Here is a 19,196-nt window from a genome sequence, read left to right on the forward strand (position 1 = left end):
CCTCACTTGGCCCACCTCTCCGTTCCTTCTTTTGGAAATTATAACCGGGAGGAGAGGATTTCCAGCCCCTCGCTCCCACATTAAATGGTATATTGCACAACATTAACCCAAGTGGAACTTTTACTATTTTTGCATCAGGAATATACAAAATAAATTCAATATGCTATATAGACTAAAATCAAAATCTTTGTACATGTTAAACTTTCAAATTGAAATAATCCTAACAGCTTCTCAAAGCAAAAATTCAGTTTTGCATTTATCAGCTATGATCTTAGCAATTGACACTGACGATGTAGCGCCTGGAGATGGAGCAATACGACAATGGAGAATACAGAAACCTACTGATGAACCAGTTTCCCTATGGAACACAAAGTCATCTTCAAGTGATCCATCAGCATTCATGGCTTGAGCTCGCACCCCAGCAGGTCCACGGGTGATGTCTGATGATGAATTGTCTGTTTTATACTTTTGCAGGGATGTAATCTGAAGTCTTGAGAAAGCTGATCGAATTACTTCATTGAATCCAAATCCTATGTACTGCAGTGCTAACTTTTGGAAGCCACGATAGGTAACAGATTCCCGCATTTCATGTAAATCAATGTCACGCCATCAATATCCCTGACGCTTGAGAGCAGATATTGCATTGGGGCCAAGCCACACATCACCATTCATCCTTGGTGTGAAGTGCACTCCTAGGAATGGAAACTGGGGATCGAGTACTGGATAAATGTTTCCTCTCACTAAATGAGCTTTTTCTGGCTTCAGAAGGTACTCGCCTCGGAAGGGCACAATCCGAGGATCCTCAGAACATCCAGACAACTTTGCCAACTTGTCTGCCTGCAGGCCACTATAAGTTAACACGTACTTATAACGTACAGCCTTCTCATCACTAATGACCCTAACAAGGTATTCAGCATCTGTGTCCTTGCCATTTTGATCTTTTTTCACCAACTGAAAATCTGTTGCGTTGAAATCAATATATATATATATATATATATATATATATATATATATATATATATATATATATATATATATATATATATATATATATATATATATATATATTGGAAAGGATCACAAATTTGCGCGTGATCAAGATATTTCTATGAGTCCACGGGGAAAATGAAACACGAAAAGTTCCCAAGTGCACTTTCGTGTAATAATCATATCATCAGGGGAGACACAAAATTGTGATCCTTTCCAACATGGATTCCACACGGCTCTTCTATTACTTCTCTACAAGCTGTCCTGGACTTTCTCCTTTCGTTAATGCTTTCTCCAAATCGCTAATCAAGGCTCACCAACTGAAGTTACGATTTGAATTCCTTAGGAAATGCCTTGATGAACAAGTAATGCCAAGATCTGTCCTACCTCAACGTTTGTTGCAGCTGTCTGGTCGACCATTTGACCAATTTCAAAATATCATTTTAAAGAAAAATATTGAATTAAAGAAACTTGAAATGGAGGAGGCCTTCCGCATTTCAAGAGAGAAGAAACGTGCCTTTCAAATGACAGTACTGACACACTGGAAGAACCGGAAGTTGGACTATTGCTATGATGAATTAAAGAAAGAATGCAATAGGCTACAAGTGTCACTAAATCGTAAGCTGGATCATCTTATTGAAAACAACGACTGGACCAAGAACACAAACCCATCTTTAGTGGTAAACCTGTCTAATAAACAACTAGATAAAGATTCCTTGTGTGCATTAGGCTATGGTTTAAGTTTTGTGTGCTCTAACAGAGAAGCCAGCTGTGTTGATGTCACAAAAGTCTTTTTGTAATTTAGAAAAATACAGTAATGTAAGTAATGATGATATTAATATTTGCAAGGGTTTAGTGTATGCCAGTTTGTCAAAACCAGCGGAAGCTTATTGCCCTAAAAGATTCATAAGAGCTATTAACACCTTAAAAAAAGACAAGGATATACATATTACTAAAGCAGATAAGGCTAACACTGTTGTGATTTTAGACAAGAGTAACTATTTATCTAAAATGAATGATCTTCTAAATGATAACACAACATATTCTAAACTTAGTAAAAATCCCTTAGAAGCAGTTAATTCTCACTTCAATAAAGAAATGAAGTTGTTGTTGAAAGGTAACATTTCTCTTATCAAAAATTTGTCATCTTTGTCCCCTTCATTGCCATATATGTATGGACTTATCAAAACACATAAACAAAATTTTCCAGCAAGACCTATAGTGAGTTCAGTAGGCTCCATCACAAATAAATCATCAAAATGGTTAGTTTCCTTATCAAGCCCTTTAGTGGGTAAGGTATCAAATTATAATATCATGAACAATGTACATTTAGTCAACAAGCTAAACAATATCGATATTAATTTTGATTTCAAACTAGTTAGCTTTGATGTTTCCTCACTTTTCACTAAAGTTCCAGTTGATGACCTTTTAGAATATTTATTTGATGTCTTGGATGATATTCATTTACCTGTTTCAAAGTCTAATTTCATTGAACTGATAAAATTGTGTATAAAAGACTGTGTATTTCAATTTAATGGAGATTATTATGCTCAAAAATTTGGTATGGCAATGGGTAACCCTCTTTCACCTGTACTAAGTTTTCTTTATATGGAATTTTTTGAAACAAAATTACTAAAGGATATCTTACCTTCTAATGCAATTTGGTTTAGGTACGTTGATGATGTTCTTTCTGTTTGGCCAACAAATGAAAATTTACAAATATTTCTCCCCTTACTTAACAATCTAGTACCTTCCATCAAATTTTGTGTAGAAAATGAAAATAATGGTATGCTACCATTTTTAGATTGCATGATCCATAGACAAGGAAACAAGTTTAAGTTTAGCATATACAGAAAACCCACCAATGTATGCTCATATATCCATTATTACTCATCTCAACATGACAGAGTTAAATTATCATCATTTCAATCTATGTTCCTAAGGGCATTACGTGTTTGCAGTCCAGAGTTTATTGATGATGAGTTTCAGAAGATATATTCTATTGGATCTAAGTTAAAGTACCCTAGATATTTCATTGATAAATCCCTAAGTTAGCAAAGAAATCATTTTATAGAGTTGAGCCCAAACCTCCCATTGACATCAAGAATCTTTTAGTTCTCCCTTTTAATAATAATTTCACTTTGCTTCCCATGTTTCTTAAATCCTTTCATGTAAATGTTGCCTTTAGCAACAATAATACTATAGAGAATATCTTAATCAGGAATTCACCAGAAAATTCTCTTGGTTGCATCTATAAAGTTCCTTGTGGAAACTGTGATAAATCTTATGTTGGTCAGACTGGTAAGTATCTTTCTGTTAGACTTAAGCAACATAAATATAGTATAAGAACGGGACAAGAATCAAATGCCTTGTTTAATCATGTTAAGAACTATGATCATTGTATTGACTGAATTAACGCCATCTCAGTTGTTAACTCTAACTCTATTACCAAGAGAAATATCATTGAATCTTCTATTATTGAATACACAAAGAATTATCTTAATATTAGTGATGGTCTGTACAAATTAGATAACTTTATTGTTGATAAGATCTGCAAACAGATAAGTTTATGAACGCTCGTTGTATGTTTTGGACAATCCCATGTTTCCCAAATGCGTCCTAGCTTCGTCTCTTAGATGTATATCAACTGACTGTTATATTTCTCTCTTGTGTCTCCCCTGATGATGTGATTATTACACGAAAGTGCACTTGGGAACGTTTCGTGTTTCATTTTCCCTGTGGACTCATAGGAATATCTTGATCACGCGCAAAATTGTAATCCTTTCCAATATATATATCGAGGATGTAAGGCATGTGTACGTGTAGGAAGAGAGGAAAGTGATTGGTTCTCAGTGAATGTAGGTTTGCGGCAGGGGTGTGTGATGTCTCCATGGTAGTTTAATTTGTTTATGGATGGGGTTGTTAGGGAGGTGAATGCAAGAGTTTTGGAAAGAGGGGCAAGTATGAAGTCTGTTGGGGATGAGAGAGCTTGGGAAGTGAGTCAGTTGTTGTTCGCTGATGATACAGCGCTGGTGGCTGATTCATGTGAGAAACTGCAGAAGCTGGTGACTGAGTTTGGTAAAGTGTGTGAAGAAGAAAGTTAAGAGTAAATGTGAATAAGAGCAAGGCTATTAGGTACAGTAGGGTTGAGGGTCAAGTCAATTGGGAGGTGAGTTTGAATGGAGAAAAACTGGAGGAAGTGAAGTGTTTTAGATATCTGGGAGTGGATCTGGCAGCGGATGGTACCATGGAAGCGGAAGTGGATCATAGGGTGGAGGAGGGGGCGAAAATTCTGGGGGCCTTGAAGAATGTGTGGAAGTCGAGAACATTATCTCGGAAAGCAACAATGGGTATGTTTGAAGGAATAGTGGTTCCAACAATGTTGTATGGTTGCGAGGCGTGGGCTATGGATAGAGTTGTGCGCAGGAGGATGGATGTGCTGGAAATGAGATGTTTCAGGACAATGTGTGGTGTGAGGTGGTTTGATCGAGTAAGTAACGTAAGGTTAAGAGAGATGTGTGGAAATAAAAAGAGCGTGGTTGAGAGAGCAGAAGAGGGTGTTTTGAAATGATTTGGGCACATGGAGAGAATGAGTGAGGAAAGATTGACCAAGAGGATATATGTGTCGGAGGTGGAGGGAACGAGAAGAGGGAGACGAAATTGGAGGTGGAAAGATGGAGTGAAAAAGATTTTGTGTGATCGGGGCCTGAACATGCAGGAGGGTGAAAGGAGGGCAAGGAATAGAGTGAATTGGAACGATGTGGTATACCGGGGTTGACGCGCTGTCAGTGGATTGAATCAAGGCATGTGAAGCGTCTGGGGTAAACCATGGAAAGCTGTGTAGGTATGTATATTTGCGTGTGTGGACGTATGTATATACATGTGTATGGGGGTGGGTTGGGCCATTTCTTTCGTCTGTTTCCTTGCGCTACCTCGCAAACGCGGGAGACAGCGACAAAGAAAAAAAAATATATATATATGTATATATATATATGTATATATATATATATATATATATATATATATATATATATATATATATATATATATATATATATATATATATATATATATATGTATATATATATTAATAAAGTGCGTAAGACAAGGGGGCAAATGGGAACTTCAGTGAAGGGCGCAAATGGGGAGGTGATAACAAGTAGTGGTGATGTGAGAAGGAGATGGAGTGAGTATTTTGAAGGTTTGTTGAATGTGTTTGATGATAGAGTGGCAGATATAGGGTGTTTTGGTCGAGGTGGTGTGCAAAGTGAGACGGTTAGGGAAAATGATTTGGTAAACAGAGAAGAGGTAGTAAAAGCTTTGCGGAAGATGAAAGCCGGCAAGGCAGCAGGTTTGGATGGTATTGCAGTGGAATTTATCAAAAAAGGGTGTGACTGTATTGTTGACTGGTTGGTAAGGTTATTTAATGTATGTATGACTCATGGTGAGGTGCCTGAGGATTGGCGGAATGCGTGCATAGTGCCATTGTACAAAGGCAAAGGGGATAAGAGTGAGTGCTCAAATTACAGAGGTATAAGTTTGTTGAGTATTCCTGGTAAATTATATGGGAGGGTATTGATTGAGAGGGTGAAGGCATGTACAGAGAATCAGACTGGGGAAGAGCAGTGTGGTTTCAGAAGTGGTAGAGGATGTGTGGATCAGGTGTTTGCTTTGAAGAATGTATGTGAGAAATACTTAGAAAAGCAAATGGATTTGTATGTAGCATTTATGGATCTGGAGAAGGCATATGATGGAGTTGATAGAGATGCTCTGTGGAAGGTATTAAGAATATATGGTGTGGGAGGCAAGTTGTTAGAAGCAGTGAAAAGTTTTTATCGAGGATGTAAGGCATGCGTACGTGTAGGAAGAGAGGAAAGTGATTGGTTCTCAGTGAATGTAGGTTTGCGGCAGAGGTGTGTGATGTCTCCATGGTTGTTTAATTTGTTTATGGATGGGGTTGTTAGGGAGGTGAATGCAAGAGTTTTGGAAAGAGGGGCAAGTATGAAGTCTGTTGGGGATGAGAGAGCTTGGGAAGTGAGTCAGTTGTTGTTCTCTGATGATACAGCGCTGGTGGCTGATTCATGTGAGAAACTGCAGAAGCTGGTGACTGAGTTTGGTAAAGTGTGTGAAAGAAGAAAGTTAAGAGTAAATGTGAATTAGAGCAAGGTTATTAGGTACAGTAGGGTTGAGGGTCAAGTCAATTGGGAGGTGAGTTTGAATGGAGAAAAACTGGAGGAAGTAAAGTGTTTTAGATATCTGGGAGTGGATCTGGGAGCGGATGGAACCATGGAAGCGGAAGTGGATCATAGGATGGGGGAGGGGGCGAAAATTCTGGGAGCCTTGAAGAATGTGTGGAAGTCGAGAACATTATCTCGGAAAGCAAAAATGGGTATGTTTGAAGGAATAGTGGTTCCAACAATGTTGTATGGTTGCGAGGCGTGGGCTATGGATAGAGTTGTGCGCAGGAGGATGGATGTGCTGGAAATGAGATGTTTGAGGACAATGTGTGGTGTGAGGTGGTTTGCTCGAGTAAGTAACGTAAGGGTACGAGAGATGTGTGGAAATAAAAAGAGCGTGGTTGAGAGAGCAGAAGAGGGTGTTTTGAAATGGTTTGGGCACATGGAGAGAATGAGCGAGGAAAGATTGACCAAGAGGATATATGTGTCGGAGGCGGAGGGAACGAGGAGAAGAGGGAGACCAAATTGGAGGTGAAAAGATGGAGTGAAAAAGATTTTTTGTGATCGGGGCCTGAACATGCAGGAGGGTGAAAGGAGGGCAAGGAATAGAGTGAATTGGAGCGATGTGGTATACCGGGGTTGACGTGCTGTCAGTGGATTGAATCAGGGCATGTGAAGCGTCTGGGGAAAACCATGGAAAGTTGTGTGGGGCCTGGATGTGGAAAGGGAGCTGTGGTTTCGGGCATTATTGCATGACAGCTAGAGACTGAGTGTTAACAAATGGAGCCTTTGTTGTCTTTTCCTAGTGCTACCTCGCACACATGAGGGGGAAGGGGGTTGGTATTCCATGTGTGTAGAGGTGGTGATGGGAATGAACAAAGGGAGAAAGTGTGAATTGTGTGCATGGGTATATATGTATGTGTCTGTGTGTGTATATATATGTGTACATTGAGTTGTATAGGTATGTATATTTGCGCGTGTGGACGTGTATGTATATACATTGTGTATGGGGGTGGGTTGGGCCATTTCTTTCGTCTGTTTCCTTGCGCTACCTCGCAAACGCGGGAGACAGCGAGAAAGCAAGATAAGTAAATAAATATAACATATATATATATGTATATATATATATATATATATATATATATATATATATATATATATATATATATATATATATATATATATATATATATATATATATATATATATATATATATATATATATATATATATATATATATATGTTGTTCGCTGATGATACAGCGCTGGTGGCTGATTCATGTGAGAAACTGCAGAAGCTGGTGACTGAGTTTGGTAAAGTGTGTGGAAGAAGAAAGTTAAGAGTAAATGTGAATAAGAGCAAGGTTATTAGGTACAGTAGGGTTGAGGGTCAAGTCAATTGGGAGGTGAGTTTGAATGGAGAAAAACTGGAGGAAGTGAAGTGTTTTAGATATCTGGGAGTGGATCTGGCAGCGGATGGAACCATGGAAGCGGAAGTGGATCATAGGGTGGGGGAGGGGGCGAAAATTCTGGGGGCCTTGAAGAATGTGTGGAAGTCGAGAACATTATCTCGGAAAGCAAAAATGGGTATGTTTGAAGGAATAGTGGTTCCAACAATGTTGTATGGTTGCGAGGCGTGGGCTATGGATAGAGTTGTGCGCAGGAGGATGAATGTGCTGGAAATGAGATGTTTGAGGACAATGTGTGGTGTGAGGTAGTTTGATCGAGTGAGTAACGTAAGGGTAAGAGAGATGTGTGGAAATAAAAAGAGCGTGGTTGAGAGAGCAGAAGAGGGTGTTTTGAAATGGTTTGGGCACATGGAGAGAATGAGTGAGGAAAGATTGACCAAGAGGATATATGTGTCGGAGGTGGAGGGAACGAGGAGAAGAGGGAGACCAAATTGGAGGTGGAAAGATGGAGTGAAAAAGATTTTGTGTGATCGGGGCCTGAACATGCAGGAGGGTGAAAGGAGGGCAAGGAATAGAGTGAATTGGAGCGATGTGGTATACCGGGGTTGACGTGCTGTCAGTGGATTGAATCAAGGCATGTGAAGCGTCTGGGGTAAACCATGGAAAGCTGTGTAGGTATGTATATTTGCGTGTGTGGACGTATGTATATACATGTGTATGGGGGGGGGGGGGTTGGGCCATTTCTTTCGTCTGTTTCCTTGCGCTACCTCGCAAACGCGGGAGACAGCGACAAAGTATAATAAAATAAATAAATAATATATATATATATATATATATATATATATATATATGTGTCGGAGGTGGAGGGAACGTGGAGAAGAGGGAGACCAAATTGGAGGTGGAAAGATGGAGTGAAAAAGATTTTTTGTGATCGGGGCCTGAACATGCAGGAGGGTGAAAGGAGGGCAAGGAATAGAGTGAATTGGAGCGATGTGGTATACCGGGGTTGACGTGCTGTCAGTGGATTGAATCAAGGCATGTGAAGCTTCTGGGGTAAACCATGGAAAGCTGTGTAGGTATGTATATTTGCGTGTGTGGACGTATGTATATACATGTGTTTGGGGGTGGGTTGGGCCATTTCTTTCGTCTGTGTCCTTGCGCTACCTCGCAAACGCGGGAGCCAGAAAAAAAAAAAAAAAAAAAAAAAAATATATATATATTTATATATATATATATATATATATATTTATATATATATATATATATATATATATATATATATATATATATATATATATATATATATATATATATATATATATATATATATATATATATACTTATACTTTTTTTTTTTTTTTTTTTTTTTTTCCAAAAGAGGGAACAGAGAAGGGGCCCAGGTGAGGATATTCCCTCAAGGGCCCAGTCCTCTGTTCTCAATGCTACCTCGCTAATGCGGGAAATGGCGAATAGTATGAAAGAAAGAAAGAAAGACTTATATATATATAAATATATATATATATATATATATATATATATATATATATATATATATATATATATATATATATATATATATATATATATATATATGGTGTGGGAGGAAAGTTGTTAGAAGCAGTGAAAAGTTTTTATCGAGGATGTAAGGCATGTGTACGTGTAGGAAGAGAGGAAAGTGATTGGTTCTCAGTGAATGTAGGTTTGCGGCAGGGGTGTGTGATGTCTCCATGGTTGTTTAATTTGTTTATGGATGGGGTTGTTAGGGAGGTAAATGCAAGAGTTTTGGAAAGAGGGGCAAGTATGAAGTCTGTTGGGGATGAGAGAGCTTGGGAAGTGAGTCAGTTGTTGTTCGCTGATGATACAGCGCTGGTGGCTGATTCATGTGAGAAACTGCAGAAGCTGGTGACTGAGTTTGGTAAAGTGTGTGGAAGAAGAAAGTTAAGAGTAAATGTGAATAAGAGCAAGGTTATTAGGTACAGTAGGGTTGAGGGTCAAGTCAATTGGGAGGTGAGTTTAAATGGAGAAAAACTGGAGGAAGTGAAGTGTTTTAGATATCTGGGAGTGGATCTGGCAGCGGATGGAACCATGGAAGCGGAAGTGGATCATAGGGTGGGGGAGGGGGCGAAAATCCTGGGGGCCTTGAAGAATGTGTGGAAGTCGAGAACATTATCTCGGAAAGCAAAAATGGGTGTGTTTGAAGGAATAGTGGTTCCAACAATGTTGTATGGTTGCGAGGCGTGGGCTATGGACAGAGTTGTGCGGAGGAGGATGGATGTGCTGGAAATGAGATGTTTGAGGACAATGTGTGGTGTGAGGTGGTTTGATCGAGTGAGTAACGTAAGGGTAAGAGAGATGTGTGGAAATAAAAAGAGCGTGGTTGAGACAGCAGAAGAGGGTGTTTTGAAGTGGTTTGGGCACATGGAGAGAATGAGTGAGGAAAGATTGACCAAGAGGATATATGTGTCGGAGGTGGAGGGAACGAGGAGAAGAGGGAGACCAAATTGGAGGTGGAAAGATGGAGTGAAAAAGATTTTGTGTGATCGGGGCCTGAACATGCAGGAGGGTGAAAGGAGGGCAAGGAATAGAGTGAATTGGAGCGATGTGGTATACCGGGGTTGACGTGCTGTCAGTGGATTGAATCAAGGCATGTGAAGCGTCTGGGGTAAATCATGGAAAGTTGTGTAGGTATGTATATTTGCGTGTGGGGACGTATGTATATACATGTGTATGGGGGGGGGGGGTTGGGCCATTTCTTTCGTCTGTTTCCTTGCGCTACCTCGCAAACGCGGGAGACAGCGACAAAGTATAATAAAAAAAAAATAAATATATATATATATATATATATATATATATATATATATATATATATATATATATATATATATATATATATATATATATATATATATATATATATACATACATATCTTTCAGACTATTCACCATTTCCCGCATTAGCGAGGTAGCGTTAAGAAGAGAGAGCTGGGCCTTTGAGGGAATATCCTCACCTGGCCCCCCCTTTCTGTTCCTTCTTTTGGAAAATAAGAAAAAATAAATGAGAGGTAAGGATTTCCAGCCCCCCGCTCCCTTCCCTTTTAGTCGCCTTCTACGACACTCAGGGAATATGTGGGAAGTATTCTTTCTCCCCCATCCCCAGGGATAACATCATCACACTAACTCATTAAAATAAAGTTTGTCTTACTTGTATCTATCAAACACAAAGATAAATAACATAGTACTCTGCTGTTGTATTTTTAAAGAAATTCTATTCATTTTGACAGAAAAGAAAGTGAACTAGAGATTCTGCATAATTAGTTCATAAACCATGGCAAATACATGCTAATCGCATTGCATCTACTAAAATATTTAATAACATCAGCATTGCTGTACATACATGGTTCTCTCTCTCTCGAAAATGTGTATATGATTACCATCTATCATTATTTGTGTGTTCAGAGGAGAGAGTTTTAAACGTTGCCCTTCCCCTCGTATATATGTAAGTATAATATGTTTAATGTGTTTACACCTTTGTACATATGCACATACACACACCTTATGTCTGATACCCAATTTACTGATCAGCCTCTTGGCGAGGATGGACAGCTAGATAAACTGCGGACTGGCTGCTGAAACCAGGATTCGAACCTATGCAGGTTTGATCCCACATGGCACATGCATGTGCACTGGTCTGTAAAGCTAACACTTACACCACAAACGTCCAACGCATGTGTGTGTGTGTGTGTGTGTGTGTGTGTGTGTGTGTGTGTGTACATATAGCTGGGGAAGGATATCACATAACTGGGAAATGAAATTTTTTATAAGAAATGGTTACAATGTGAACGAGACATCACCTAGCACAAGAATTCACGGTAATAACATACATCTAGATAAATGAATTCTATCATGTATTTCATTTCTTTTGTATATATATATATACTGTACTACTATAACAATTCATATTTAGCAACCTAATTATGAAATTATTATCTAACAAGCTATTACAATGATAAAGTAATGCAAGGCTCAAACGTCAAGAAATTTACACTAATAAAAGAAATACATGTTCATTTTAGTCACTAATCATCACCTTTCCCAAATATTCGGGAGATGTATTTCAGTCTTGGGGCTCCAACTGCTGCTGAAATCAACATGGTCGTGGTGTTGCTCCAGGCCTCACTCTTCGTCTTCAATACCCAAAAATCGTGTTGCTTTATCGGAGATGACATCATTTACTTCTTCACTGAGGGAAGTCAATAAATTTCACTTCCTCTCACTGGTGTTTGAACTGAGAAGATGCTGAAGAACGCGATTGCCTCACAGGCTGACTGGCAAACTCCTGCACTATGATCCTAAAGTATTATGGTACTCCTCTTGTCAGGTTGACATATATATATATATATATATATATATATATATATATATATATATATATATATATATATATATATATATATATATATATGTATATATATATATATATATATATATATATATATATATATATATATATATATATATATATATATATATATATATATTCTTTCTTTCATACTATTCGCCATTTCCCGCGTTAGCGAGGTAGCGTTAAGAACAGAGGGCTGGGCCTTTTAGGGAATATCCTCACCTGGCCCCCCTTCTCTGTTCCTTCTTTTGGAAAATTGAAAAAAAAAAAACGAGAGGGGAGGATTTCCAGCCACCCGCTCCCTCCTCTTTTAGTCGCCTTCTACGACACGCAGGGAATACGTGGGAAGTATTCTTTCTCCCCTATCCCCAGGGATATGTATATATATATATATATATATATATATATATATATATATATGTATATATACATATATATATATATATATGTGTGTGTGTGTGTGTGTGTGTGTGTGTGTGTGTGTGTGTGTGTGTGTGTAGAGCTTCGAGAAATGAAAGGAAAGAAAAGAAGAGAAGATACTGTCGCTGTTACGTTATTATTTCGAGGAGTAATTACTACAGATTATTGTCTGACAGTTGACGATGCTCAGTGAGACTACCATGGGAGCCCATAGTCATGGTTTAAGTAAAACCCTTAATTCAGACCTTGATGACCCAACTAGGCCAATGGACTGCCAAGCATACTCTCCTGTAGATCAAGAAAAAGCCAATAACCTTCTTACATTTAATACCTAAATAGAATGACATGGGTACACATAACATGACAATTAAATGTGCGTAAGCACGCAGTGATTGGAATCTTAACATCTACCTGGTTGCAACACTGCTGACATAATCAGTCATTATGCATGGCTCTGCGGACGTTATCACATTAAATATCTAAAGCTACTCACAGTATCAGAAATAATGTGGTATGCCTCGTAACACAAATGATAATAGTATCAAAACATTCTAATTCACAAATGCAGGGTACTTTTTGTTCTCTAGTGTTAAAAGTTCACTGAAGTGTGTAACACGTGGTCTTTGCTGGATTTTTAGTGGCTGGACTGCAACCAGGTGTCTGGGCGTGAATGTGTCTGTGGCCAAGCAATGGCCCCACGTCCTCCACGTCAGGTCGGTCCGTGCTCGCGTTTCCTACAACGGCGCTGGGTCAATCACGCCAAGAAGTACGTCCTTAATACTCTTACAGCTACTCGGCTCACACAGGCTGCACTCAACCAGGTTCGACCAGGCTCGACCAGGCTTCTCGACGCAAACAGCTACTCGGCCCACACAAGCTGCCCTGTTGGAATCGCAGTTATCAGCGTCTCTGGTAGACACATTATTGGCTCATTACCCTCACAGGGGGCGATCCATGCACACTGTATAAAGACACTTATTGTGGCAATTGAGGTCTTAGCTTACCGGGATTTCTTAGTGGATGTTGAATGCTATACCCCCCTGGGCTGGGTAACTGTCTCCAAGGAGACAGGATACCCAGTGACACTGAGTCTCGTCAGTGTACTGCGTGACCCGGATCATTTTAGTTTACCTGTCACTTAGTTCACTGTCACTTAGTCACCTCTCCACATTTGATACATTTTCGTGGTGTCATTATTTGAAACTGTATCACTGTAAGTTCTCATTTGAACACCGTAAATAGTAAACTTTTGCACATGGCGTAATCCAATATGGAAATAGCTAGGATGATATGTCCTGTACAATGAAATTTCTATAATCAACCTACAGCTATACTCATGATACATGCCACGGATTATTTCACGGGCTAATTCCTTGCATGATTCTTACAATATGATAATTTGCTCCTTACTAGCTGAACAGTTATACAGGTTAGAGAAATATGACAACACGGGCTACCATGCAATTCCTTAGTCTTCATCAGATCTCTCCTTGATCGACAATTCTATCCTCTTACACAAACACACACACACACACATACACACACACACACACACACACACACACACACACGCACACACACACATACATACACACACACACACACACACAGACACACACACACACACACACACACACACACACACACACACACATAGATATAGGGTGTTTTGGTAGAGATGGTGTGCGAAGTGAAAGGGTCAGGGAGAATGGTTTCGTAAACAGAAAAGAGGTAGTGTAAGCTTTACGGAAAATGAAAGCCGGCAAGGCGCCGGGTTTGGATGGTATTGCATTGGAATCTATTAAAAAAGTGGGTGGCTGTATTGTTGACTGGTTGATAAGTATATTCAATGTGTGTATGGTTCGTGGTGAAGTGCCTGAGGATTGGCGGAATGCATTCATAGTGCCATTGCACAAAGGCAAAGCGGATAAACGTGAGTGTTAAAATTACAGAGGTATAAGTTTCTTGAGTATTTCTGGGAAGGATAAAGTGAAAAAGATTTTGAGCGATCGGGGCTTGCATCATCGGCGAACAACAACTGACTCACTTCCTAAGCCCTCTCATCCACAACAGACTGCATACTTGCACCTCTCTCCAAAACTCTTGCATTCTCCTCCCTAACAACCCCATCCATAAACAAATTAAACAACCATGAAGACATCACGCACCCCAGCCGCAAACCGACATTCACTGAGAAACAATCACTTTCCGCTCTTCCTACTCGTACACATGCCTTACATCCTCGATAAAACTTTTCACTGCTTCAAGCAACTTATCTCCAAACAATATACTCTTAATACCTTACACAGAGCATCTCTATCAACAACAACATATGCCTTCTTCAGATCCATAAATGCTGCATACAAATCCATCTGTTTTTCTAAGTATTTCTCACATACATTCTTCAAAGCAAACACCTGATCAACACATACTCTACCACTTCTGAAACCACACTGCTCTTCCCTAATCTGATGCTCTATACATGCCTTCACCCTGTCAATCAATACCCTCCAACATAATTTCCCAGGAATACTCAACAAACTTATACCTCTGTAATTTTAACACTCACCACTATCCCCTTTGCCTTTGTACAATGGCACTATGCATGCATTCCGCTAATCCTCAGACACATCACCATGAACCATACATACATTGAATATCCTCACCAACCAGTCAACAACAAGTCACCCTCTTTTTTGATGAATTCCATAGCAATACCATATATATATATATATATATATATATATATATATATATATATATATATATATATATATATATATATATATATATATATATATATATATATATATATATATATATATATATATATATATATATATATATATATATATATATATATATATATATATATATATATATATATATATATATATATATATATATATATATATATATATATATATATATATATATATATATATATATATATATATATATATATATATATATATATATATATATATATATATATATATATATATATATATATATATATATAAATATATATATATATATATATATATATATATATATATATATATATATATATATATATATATATATATATATATATATTTTATTTATCTATTTGCTTTGTCGCTGTCTCCCGCGTTACCGAGATAGCGCAAGTAAACAGACGAAAGAATGGTCCAACCCAACCACATACACATGTATATACATACACGTCCACACACAGCACATATACATACCTATACATCTCAATGTATACATATATATACACACACAGATATATACATATATACTCATGTACATAATTCATACTGTCTGCCTTTATTCATTCCGATCGCCACTCCGTCACACATGGAATAACAACACCCTCCCCCTCTCGTGTGCGAGGTAGCGCTAGGAAAAGACAACAAAGGCACCATTCGTTCACACTCAGTCTCTAGATGTCATGTAATAATGCACCGAAACCACAGCTCCCTTTCCACATCCAGACCCACACAACTTTTCATTGTTTACCCCAGACGCTTCACATGCCTTGATTCAATCCATTGACAGCACGTCGACCACGGTATACCACATCGATCCAATTCACTCTATTCCTTGCACGCCTTTCACCCTCCTTCATGTTCAGGCCCCGATCACTCAAAATCTTTTTTACTCCATCTTTCCACCTCCAATTTGGTTTCCCACTTCTACTCGTTCCCTCCACCTCTGACACATATATCCTGTTGGTCAATCTTTCCCCACTCATTCTCTCCATGTGACCAAACCATTTCAAAACACCCTCTTCTGCTCTCTCAACCACAATCTTTTTATTACCACACATCTCTCTTACGCTATTATTACTTACTCGATCAAACTACCTCACACCACATTTGTTCTCAAACATCTCATTTCCAGCACATCCACCCTCCTGTGCACAACTCTATCCATAGCCCACGCCTCGCAACCATACAACATTGTTGGAACCACTATTCCTTCAAACATACCCAATTTTTCTTTCCGAGATAATGTTCTCGACTTCCACACATTCTTCAAGACTCCCAGAATTTTGGCCCCCCTCCCCCACCCTATGATACACCTCTGCTTCCATGCTTCCATCCGCTGCCAAATCCACTCCCAGATATCTAAAACACTTCACTTCCTTCATTTTTTCTCCATTCAAACTTACCTCCCAATTGACTTGACCCTCAACCCTACCGTCCTAATAACCTTGCTCTTATTCACATTTACGCTCAACTTTCTTCTTTCACACACTTTACCAAACTCAGTCACTAGCTTCTGCAGTTTCTCACATGAATTAGCCACCAGCGCTGTATCATCGGCGAACAACAACTGACTCACTTTCCAAGCTCTCTCATCCACAACAGACTGCATACTTGCCCCTCTTTCCAAAACTCTTGCATTCACCTCCCTAACAACCCCATCCATAAACAAATAAAACAGCCATGAAGACATCAGACACCCCTGCCGCAAACCTATATTCAATGAGAACCAATCACTTTCCTCTCTTCCTACACGTACATATTCCTTACATCCTCGATAAATCCTTTTCACTGCTTCTAACAACTTGCCTCCCACACCATATATTCTTAATATCTTCCAGAGAGCATCCCTATCAACTCTATCATATACATTCTCCAGATCCATAAATGCTACACACAAATCCATTTCCTTTTCTAAGTATTTCTCACATACATTCTTCTAAGCAAACACCTGATCCACACATCCTCTACCACTTCTGAAACCACACTGCTCTTCCATAATCTGATGCTCTGTACATGCCCTCACCTTCTCAATCAATACCCTCCCATGTAATTTACCAGGAGTACTCAACAAACTTATACCTCTGTAATTTGAGCACTCATTCTTATCCCCTTTGCCTTTGTACAATGGCACTATGCAAGCCTTCCGCCAATCCTCAGGCACCTCACCATGAGTCATACATACATTAAATAACCTTACCAACTAGTCAAAAATACAGTCATCCCTTTTTTAATAAATTCCACTGCAATACCATCCAAACCTGCTGCCTTGCCGGTTTTCATCTTCCGCAAAGCTTTTACTACCTCTTCTCTGTTTACCAAATCATTTTCCCTAACCCTCTCACTTTGCACACCACATCGACCAAAACACCCTATATCTGCCACTCTATCATCAAACACATTCAACAAACCTTCAAAATACTCACTCCATCTCCTTCTCACATCACCACTACTTGTTATCACCTGCCCATTAGCCCCCCTCACTGAAGTTCCCATTTCCTCCTTTGTCTTACGCACTTTATTTACCTCCTTCCAAAAGATATTTTCATTTTCCTGAAAATTTAATGATACTCTCACCCCAACTCTCTTTTGCCCTCTTTTTCACCTCATGCACCTTTCTCTTGACCTCCTGCCTCTTTCTTTTATATATCTCCCACTCATTTGCATTTTTTCCTTGCAAAAATCGTCCAAATGCCTCTCTCTTCTCTTTCACTAATAATCTTACTTCTTCATCCCACCTCTCACTACCCTTTCTAGTCAACCCACCTCACTCGCTTCTCATGCAACAAGCATCTTTTGCGCAAGCCATCACTGCTTCCCTAAATACATTCCATTCCTCCCCCACTCACCTTACCTCCTTTGTTCTCATCTTTTTCCATTCTGTATTCAGTCTCTCCTGGTACTTCCTCACACAAGTCTCCTTCCCAAGCTCACTTACTCTCACCACTCTCATCACCCCAACATTCTCTCTTCTTTTCTGAAAACCCCTACAAATCTTCACCTTCGCCTCCACAAGATAATGATCAGACATCCCTCCAGTTGCACCTCTCAGCACATTAACATCTAAAAGTGTCTCTTTCGCGCGCCTATCAATTAACACGCAATCCAACAACGCTCTCTGTCCATCTCTCCTACTTACATACGTATACTTATGTATATCTCGCTTTTTAAACCAGGTATTCCCAATCAACAGTCCTTTTTCAGCTAACAAATCTACAAGCTCTTCACCATTTCCATTTACAACACTGAACACCCCATGTATACCAATTATTCCCTGAAGTGCCACATTACTCACCTTTGCATTCAAATCACCCATCACTATAACCCGGTCTTGTGCATCAAAACCACTAACACACTCACTCAGCTGCTCCCAAAACACTTGCCTCTCATGCCCAGGTCCATATGCACCAATAATCACCCATCTCTCTCCATCAACTTTCAGTTTTACCCATATCAATCTAGAGTTTACTTTGTTACACTCTATCACATACTCCCACAACTCCTGTTTCAGGAGTAGTGCTCCTCCTTCCCTTGCTCTTGTCCTCGCACTAACCCCTGACTTTACTCCCAAGGCATTCCCAAACCACTCTTACCCTTTACCCTTGAGCTTCGTTTCACTCAGAACCAAAATATCCACGTTCCATTCCTCAAACATACTACCTATCTTTCCCTTTTTCTCATCTTGGCATCTTCTGTTTCCCCTTTTAGAAAGTTAAAATACAAGGAGGGGAGGGTTTCTGGCCCCCCGCTCCCGTCCCCTTTAGTCGCCTTCTACGACACGTGAGGAATGCGTGGGAAGTATTCTATATATATAAACGCCCACACTCGCACATATACCTTCCTATACATTTGAATGTATATATACATACGCATATATATATATATATATATATATATATATATATATATATATATATATATATATATATATATATATATATATATATATATATATATATATTTATCGAGGATGTAAGGCATGTGTACGTGTAGGAAGAGAGGAAAGTGATTGGTTCTCAGTGAATGTAGGTTTGCGGCAGGGGTG

The 19,196-nt window shown here is 39.0% G+C and overlaps 1 pseudogene; it reads right to left on the bottom strand.

The window, feature by feature from the left end:
* Positions 1 to 231: 231 nt before the first annotated feature.
* The window catches only part of LOC139764772 (L-2-hydroxyglutarate dehydrogenase, mitochondrial-like), a 45,178-nt pseudogene continuing 26,213 nt past the window's right edge, over positions 232 to 19,196 (bottom strand).

This window comes from Panulirus ornatus, chromosome 4 (genome assembly GCF_036320965.1).
Source record: "Panulirus ornatus isolate Po-2019 chromosome 4, ASM3632096v1, whole genome shotgun sequence".
Lineage (NCBI taxonomy): Eukaryota > Metazoa > Arthropoda > Malacostraca > Decapoda > Palinuridae > Panulirus > Panulirus ornatus.